Source organism: Uranotaenia lowii, chromosome 2, assembly GCF_029784155.1.
Source record: "Uranotaenia lowii strain MFRU-FL chromosome 2, ASM2978415v1, whole genome shotgun sequence".
Lineage (NCBI taxonomy): Eukaryota > Metazoa > Arthropoda > Insecta > Diptera > Culicidae > Uranotaenia > Uranotaenia lowii.
The window spans coordinates 97698843-97707857 of NC_073692.1; the positions used below are offsets into that span (position 1 = coordinate 97698843).

Sequence of the window (9015 nt, forward strand, 5' to 3'; positions counted from 1 at the left end):
CAGTAACCCATCATATACGCTCCCAATTTCATACTCAAAAATTTGTTGTTTTGGTACAAAACAGCAGTTCAGTGGAATCCAGGAGTGCCAGGTGTCCTGGTTTTCAGTATTTGTCCCGGTTTTCGAGGAATAATCTTGATTTATTAAAGGGCACACGTTTTCATGTTAAATTACAAAGAAATTCATGGTTAAATGTTCAGAAAATCTAATATATCTTTATGAAAATAGTTTAACCTGATCATGAGTTAGAACTTAGACGATAATGAACACGATTTTCCTCAGAATACTTTTCAATGGTAAATTCCAATTACAATGAAGAACTCTTGATCTGGGTTATGAATTCTGTCTCTGGATCTTAATTTCGAATCTGAACTTTGAAACTTAATTCGTAATAAGAGTGACCCACTTCTATTGAATCGGGGACTCTTATACTTTAACAAACTTAATATCTATATATATAAAAATGAATTTCTGTCTGTCTGTCTGTCTTTCTGTCTGTTCCCTATAGACTCGGAAACTACTGAACCGATTTACGTGAAACTTGACAGGTGGGGGTATTGGAGGCCGCGGAAGGTTCCTTTTATGGTTTGGGATCCCTTACTCCTTCAAAAAGGTGGATGAAAAGGGGGAAAAGGGGGATCTCCCTTACAATTTTCAGTATAACTGAACATGGAAAATCATTTTGGTATCATTCAATGATTATCTGACACACCATTCTCCTTTCAGTGAGTAGGTACATAGGAAGAGGGAGGGGAGCCCAATACAATTTTGTTAGCATATGTTCTCAATTTATGCTAACGAAGCCAACAAATGGAATAAATATGGCACGGAAAGGTACTTGGTTACGAGATATGTTTCTACGATTGTTATAGACCCTTACGCTTTACAGTGTAGAGAGGGGAAGAAAGTAGGGGGTTCCATAGAAATTTTGTTGTAAAGCTTGAAAACTTATCAACCAATGAAACTATATTTGATATAATAGGATTTTTAGGAACGAAAAAATATTGGTATTATAAAGATCACGACCTCCATTCAACAGGGGGTGAAGAGGAGGACATGGGGGGGCTCTCTTATCATTTTTTTAGCATAAATCCAGAACATATCAAGCAAAAACAAACATATTTTATAAGTTAGATTGTTTGCGTTCGATTAATTTGTGATCCTCCTATTTAAGGGCAAAGCTTGAAGAAACAGATGAAAATTATCAGATCTTTAATCAAAATTTATAGATCAAGATTCAGAATATTAGTTTAAGTTATTTTTGTGTTGCAATCCGAAACTTCTGCTGCAGCTCTCATTTTTTAGCGGTTGCTTCTGAATTATGTTATAGTTTGACTTAAAATGATGCCAACAAAACAATAAAAATTTGAAAAAAATCTGAAAATATTATTCGATTTTGAAAGGGGTAGCAAAGCACACCGGGTCAGCTAGTAATATACATAAATAATACCAAGCGAAGTTGGAAAATATTCTTCACTAGATGTAGCAATTTGCACAACACAAAAACAGCGCGGAGCAGATGAATCCTACTGAAATCCAAATTGCATATTGTGATATATATTTGGCAAAAATATCTTAATCTAATGAATAATAAAACATTTTTTTTAACTTGAATAAGTTTAATAAAAATACCAGCACAATGCGTTCATATAGCGGACAATCACGATAGGTGAACTCTGCCATAATAATTGGAGGGTATTGTTAAAAACAAAATCAAACCAGTCCACCTTTCCAGTGAACTAGTTGCAAAAGTTTAGAGGGACATATCCCCCAAAGTTTCATCTGCTCAAATGCCAGATCTTGGCTCACACCCGGTATGCTCCTACAGCGATTGTCATCTCATGTCAAAATAAGATCAAAATTTTACCCAGATCAGAGAGATCTTATTTTAAAGGTAGGTGCAGGAGAGATTAGAGAGATGATAAATAAAAAGAACTCTTTAACTGTTTTTCAATACACTCCAAATGTAAAAAAAATCGAGCCAGCTGCGTGAAACAGATTCACGGCGTGTCCGTTAATTGATTTTTTCTATCGAAGTGATTTTTTTCTAACGATGCTGGCTTGCGGAAATGAAACAAACTCCATGCAAAAACATTGAAAGGTGCTTTGACATCTAACAAAAAAAAAATGATGCATCACTCAAAAAATCAGTTTACGAACACGCCATCAGAATACAGAAATGAGATTCATTGTTATTGTTGACATTATCCAAATGGTGGCTTAAAGGAAAATCAACAATTAAAACAGCTTTCCCTTTAAAGGGCACCCAATCGGCATGACATTGGAGAGGGAGGAGGGATGATTGAAAGTCTTTTAGGACCCAAACTTAAATTCGGTATTCAATAAAATTTCAATCTCAGAATTCAGATTAAAAATTTAAATTCATATTAAGAACTTGGACTCAGAAATTGCTTCATAGCAACAATGTTATTGTAATTTACGATACTCTCTCATGGATTTCTCTATTTGTTAATTTTGCAATGCAGCAAATGGTGACTATTACGTTTGTCCTCCGCCACCAATCCAATATAAAAATAGCAACAGCCTTCCAATAAGAAATTTTCCAACCCGGCGTCGATAAAAAGGGGTTGCACAGTAAACTGCTTCGACTGGGAATATATTTGGAGATGAGTTTTGTAAGCCGTCTATTTTTTTTTTCCTTTATTTAGTCTACTAGCTCCAACCATGATTATGTTAACATGAGTTTGCGATTGCATATTTATTGAATACAATGCTTTTTCTCGATAATATTGCATAAAACATTCATATCACAAAACTTTAAAAATTTCATAAAAATAGTATAAAACGTCTAAGGCTCCAAAACAGGCAACAGTTGATATGGACGAATTCTTTTACAGACACGTAACTGAAAATTTGATACCTGATATCGATTGGCCGTTCTTCAGAACTCCCATGTGTTAAATTTGTTTTCAATCCGAAGCATAATGAAGTCAACATCACAAAAAACTCCTCAAAACTCCATTGTGTAAAATTTTTTTATCAATCCAATTTATAACAACTTAAACTAGCCAGATAGTTTCAGGAAAAAGCGGGATACTTCACGAAAAAAGCGAAACATTCTAGATTATCTTTAAAAACAAGCTTCGTTCGACTCTTAATCCAAATTTTAATACATGGAATCAGTCCCTTAAGCAAATTTTCATCACAATCCAATGCATAATAACGTCGATATCGCAGTGAACAGGTAGGTAATATAGACGACATCTTTTGCCGGCCCCGTACCCTAAATTTGACTAATAAAATCGGTTGTTCGAGTCTCACAATTGCTATGTACAAATTTTTTTCTTAATATAACTATTAACAACGTAAATATTGCAAAAACAGTGTAAAGTTCGAACGACCCCCTTTGCCGACCCCATCGTAATATTCAATATGTACTTGTAATCAATTGCTTTGTTTCTAAAATCCCCCATGTACAAAGTTTCAGATCAATCCTACCAAAAATCACACCAAAAACGCGAAAACCGTATTTGTTCTGTATGGACGACCCTCTCCTGAAGGAGTTATCCAAAAATCTGAAATCATTATTATTTATTGCTGGTCCTAATGAGCATCCATGTCTCATTTCAGCTCTCTACCTGTTAAAACGGCTGAGCTAAATGAAGACAAACAAACAAACAAACCCTCAGAAAAAGCTTTTTAAAATTGAAATTCAGAATACAGATTCGGATTTGATGATGATAACTTACGATTCTCTCTTATGCAGAAACAGTGACAACGAGGTTTCTCCTTAGCCACCAAGCCAAGTTAAAAATAGCAACAGCCTTCCAATAAGAATTTTTCCAATCAGCCGTCGATAAAAAGGGGTTGCACAGAAAACTGCTTCGACTGGGAATCAGGACCTTTCAAAATTATGTTTAAGCCAAGTTGTACAGGCTATCCTTCATGAAAAATCAACATGACTTCACCATTTGCCACAATTTCGATTCATTTTATTTTTCGAATAGCGAAGCAGATGTAAAAACGCATACACTTGAAGTTCAATAAATATGACGACCTGAGTTTGATTAAATCAATTAACTTCATCGAAGAATCATATGCGTACAAGAAGTGTTTACGAGCAGAGTTATTTAAACTATTTTGGGTACTTTAAAATTTTGCACAACTGAGGCTTGGTTCTTTAAAATTCAATAAATATTTTTAAATCAGAATTAATTTAAAAACACGTACACTTCAAAAATTCAATAAAATGTCAACTGTAAAAAGATTTAATACCAAATGTATCAGTGATCCACAACGAATTACTCTGAACTACCTAAATGTATGCTGTTTTATTTACCAAGTCAAGTATTTCAAAACGTCTTGGCCTTTAAAACTTCTAAGTAGGATGCATATGAAAATTTTAAAATCTTTCTTTGCAAAATACAAGGACGCGTGATTAAATTATAATAATTTTCGAAAACTATAAGCAGAGTATTTCCACTCATCTTCACTCGGTTTTCAAACTGTGAAAAAGTAGTTTGATTCGATTAAAAAATTGCACATAAACAAAAAAAAAACGACCCACGTACTGTTAACAAGTGTTACCAAGCACGGTTGGAAATTATTTCAATTAGCACAATTTTTAAAAATAATCGCGGAGCAGATGTATCCTATTGGAATCCTACATATTGCCTTGTCTGGTAGCTTGGCCAAAAAAAACCATATTTACATTATTTTCATGATGTTAAAACATTATTACGATATTGTGTTTTCGAAAAATCTATGTTGTCCGACCGTAGGCAGTGTCCGGCCATAGACGAGTTCCCCCTTCTCATTTTCCCTCGGTTTCTTGATTGTGAAGAAAGTTGTTTGATTTGATTAAAAGAATAACACATAAACAAAAAATAACGACCCACTGCTAGTGGATTGAGGCCTCCTATACTTTTAAAATGTTAACTTACGCAAAAACGAATAAAAATGTTAATATTCGTACGTTTACCTTACATTTAAAATAGCACAATTTTAATTTGTTTTTACGGAACAAATGTATCGTACCGAAATCCAAAATATCGTCTTGTGTCACAGCTTTGCCACAATAAAAAATCGATGTTAAAAAAACAAGTGTGGGGTAAAATTACTTGTTAAGTACCCGAAAAACTGTATTTTGCCTCATCCCCTCGTATTTTTCTTTGAAAACTATGAAGTTTAAAAATTTATTGAAAATGGTAAAATGTAGTTCATAAAGTTCTATTTTGACCTGAATTTGATGCCGGATAGCTCAAATAGTATTAGAAGGTTGTTGGCAAAGTATGGGTACTAATTTTTACTTGGTTCAAATTCTTCAAATAGTAGTTTGATTCGATTATAAGAATAGCGCATAAAGCAAATACAACCCACGTACCTTTAATATGTGTTACCAAGCGCGATTAGAAACTGTTGCCGTTTTCGTTTATCTCCACTCGCGCGGGACAACTTTTTCTGAATAAACAAACAGAATCGTTACCCGGGACGATGCAAATATATGGTTGCTATACTCACTCTTATTCTTACCCCCAACACTGACAACTTTTACGGGGTGCAACCCCCTGCTTGAGGTTCAAATCTCGGGCTAAACTAGTGGACTCGAATTAATCACAGAACATAATAACAGCAGTTAGGGCAAAACTCGTGGGTAACTAGGTTGCCACTGCCAATAAACGAAAACACTATATGTTTCACTGGTTATTACAATATGCACAACTTTAAAAAAAAACGAAAATCGCGGAGCCGACGAGAACGCGTACACTTCGAGCGAGGTGATTAAACGACGAGATGACGAAATTTGCATTAGAATCAGCGTTGGGTGCTTGCAAGACAATAAGAATATTGTCATCTCACTTGCACTTGTGAATACCCGTGTACCAAAGTGGAAGCATCGCGAATGCTGTCAGCTGCCGGTAAGCCATAATACACGCTCCCGTTTTCATACTCCAAAATTTAAGTTCCTAGTTAAATAAAAAAAAACATACCGATCATAAGATAAAATACCGATCATAAGATAAAAAAAAACGTACCGATCATAAGATAAAAAAAACGTACCGATCATAAGATAAAAAAAACATGTGGTATCGTTGCTTGTTCAAAACCACCATTAAGGAAATGCCATTTGCTGTGATGGGACCGACAAACAGAAAATCCGCCAAGACACCGGGATGAATTTATCTATCAAAATGCTTCAAGCTCTTTCAGTTTGAACATCGTTACTTTAAGCGTTCACTGGTGGTCTAGTGGTTAGCTCTCTGGTCTAACACGTTTCAGGGCGTGCGATCATATCTCTGCACTAGTTTGATGTTTTTTTGTCAAATTTTTGATCGCCTCGTGATTAATTTAGCGATTGCTGGCTACTGCTGCTGAGCAAATGGCTACCTTTTTTGGAGCCGACATAAGCAAGATATTTACTATGGAATAGACAAATTTTAAACAATTTTGTTTTTTTTTGGTTTTGAGCTACGACCTACAGGAAAAAAAATCCAATTTTTCGATACTAATTTCATTAAAATCGTGAAACCTAGAATAGGAGTTAATGTGTTAAGAACGTTTTTATCGAACATACAAATAAACGGACATCATCGTAACTCGTCGAGCTGAGTCGATTGGTAAAGTGGGGTCTTGGACCCTTAATTAATGATATCCCCAACTGACCGTTCCCTATGCCTTTCTGTAAGAAAGCCAAAAAAATGTTGGCAACCCTGGCCAGAACGCAACCGATGAAAAGTTTGAGAGTGGCTCGCGTGCGCTGCGCTTTGCTAAATGAGTGCGTTTTGTTGAACACTGAGTACTAGACATCAATTTTTCCAATTTTTATCCTTTCCATCCTATTTCCGGAACATCCGACCAAGCGAGACTTTTCAACGATCAATTTATGGCAACAGATCTTCCAGAAGCTTTTTTTTTGTTACGATTATAGTCGTTTTACCATCTTTATGGCATTCGCAACTTTATCAACGTTGCAGTTGGCGGATCGTTATTGAAAAACTTATCCGGCACAACTGCGTTCGATGTTTACTATTGGGCTTGAACTCGTTGACATCGGCTCAGGAGGCAACAGACATACCAACTGAGCTATATCACAAGCCCACAGATCTTCCAGAAGCCCGCAAAATAGTCTGTTTTACAGTCCATCGCGAAATTTTTCAAAAAATTTCCCCTCTGACGATCCGTCAATACTACAAGGGTGCTAATCGAAATTCGCGAACCGATCTCGCGTCACGTCAATTAAAGACATGTGCACATCCATAGCCATATGTTAAAATCCTTATGATCAAATAAAAAAAAAACAAAACAAAAGGATATGACATATCCAATTAAAGGACAGATGCTCGTCAACTTCTGATCAGAGTAGGCGTGCGCGTATGTTACCCAAATTTAAATCGGGCTGGTCTTCAATTATTTTCGGTTTTTTTATTTGCAAAAATTATCCACAAAAATTGTATGTGGAAGTGGCTGATTCGGAAATAATTTTGTAATACTTTTGACTGAACATTTCTCACGACACACGCTGATTAATTATTAGAAATTAAGTGACAAAACACTGTCTTTTTAATTCTACGTTAAACTTGTGGTCGTGAAGGATGAACAACCCTTTGAACCTTTTTACCTTGAAGACCAGACAGCAAAATTGACCTTTTTTTCCATTTTTCCAAGTGTTGGGTCGCACTTTATCTAACCTTTGAAGATCCTCATATTCACCATAAGAACTTAGTTCGAATAGTTAATGTCTAGCAGTTTTGAGAACTCCCACTGGGACTTTCCTAGATTTTTCACGATCCTGTCCAAAAATTTTGCTCAATGATTTTCTTTATGGGACGCTATCTCAAAAACCACAGACACAAGAAAAAATTAAATTATTTAGTAGTTTCACTGAACATTTCATCAATTTCTATTCATGCATTCAATAGTTGTTCACAAAATGGAGTGTTGCATTTTTTCTAATACACACCTTAGCTGATTTCCCAAGCTCGTATTCTTGTATCATTTTGTCCCGCTAAGCAGCAAAGGCGTGCGTAGCGTACTCTTGTGGTGACTAGTGGAACCAGTCTGTATGATAATGCGAGGGTTCGCAATTTAGAACATTTGTTCTAACAGTAACAACTTAACTTTTTTTTCCTACAAACCAAGATAAACTACATATTGGGAATATTTTATTTATATTCAATGTTTACAACTGGTTCACAAGAGATTTTTACACGTTACTTTCTTCGTATTTTCACCTATTCGGGTCGTGTTGGCGAACGTTTTATTTTACACGGAATATACATGTCCATTTTCTCTATGTTGATCACAAAAAGTCAATTACCTTCAAAGTTGTCACTTTTGTAATAAATCCATTTTTAGAAACTTTTCTTTGTTTTTTTTTTTGCAAATTTTTGTCATTTTTGTCATTTTTTGTAATTTTTTTCATTTTTGTCATTTTTGTCATTTTTGTCATTTTTGTCATTTTTGTCATTTTTGTCATTTTTGTCATTTTTGTCATTTTTGCCATTTTTGTCATTTTTGTCATTTTTGTCATTTTTGTCATTTTTGTCATTTTTGTCATTTTTGTCATTTTTGTCATTTTTGTCATTTTTGTCATTTTTGTCATTTTTGTCATTTTTGTCATTTTTGTCATTTTTGTCATTTTTGTCATTTTTGTCATTTTTGTCATTTTTGTCATTTTTGTCATTTTTGTCATTTTTGTCATTTTTGTCATTTTTGTCATTTTTGTCATTTTTGTCATTTTTGTCATTTTTGTCATTTTTGTCATTTTTGTCATTTTTGTCATTTTTGTCATTTTTGTCATTTTTGTCTATTTTGTCATTTTTGTCATTTTTGTTATTTTTGTCATTTTTGTCATTTTTGTCATTTTTGTCATTTTTGTCATTTTTGTCATTTTTGTCATTTTTGTCATTTTTGTCATTTTTGTCATTTTTGTCATTTTTGTCATTTTTGTCATTTTTGTCATTTTTGTCATTTTTGTCATTTTTGTCATTTTTGTCATTTTTGTCATTTTTGTCATTTTTGTCATTTTTGTCATTTTTGTCATTTTTGTCATTT

The 9015-nt window shown here is 34.3% G+C and overlaps 1 protein-coding gene across 1 annotated transcript in view; it reads right to left on the reverse strand.

The window, feature by feature from the left end:
• LOC129748281 (uncharacterized) overlaps nt 1–5723 on the reverse strand; it is a 32747-nt gene extending 27024 nt beyond the window's left edge. Inside the window, exons 1-2 of the mRNA XM_055742821.1 lie at nt 5482–5723; nt 5345–5421 (exon numbers count right to left, since the gene is read on the reverse strand). The gene's annotated coding sequence lies outside the window, so the exon portion shown is untranslated. The remainder of the gene's footprint in view (nt 1–5344; nt 5422–5481) is intronic.
• Between the last annotated feature and the right edge of the window lie 3292 nt (nt 5724–9015).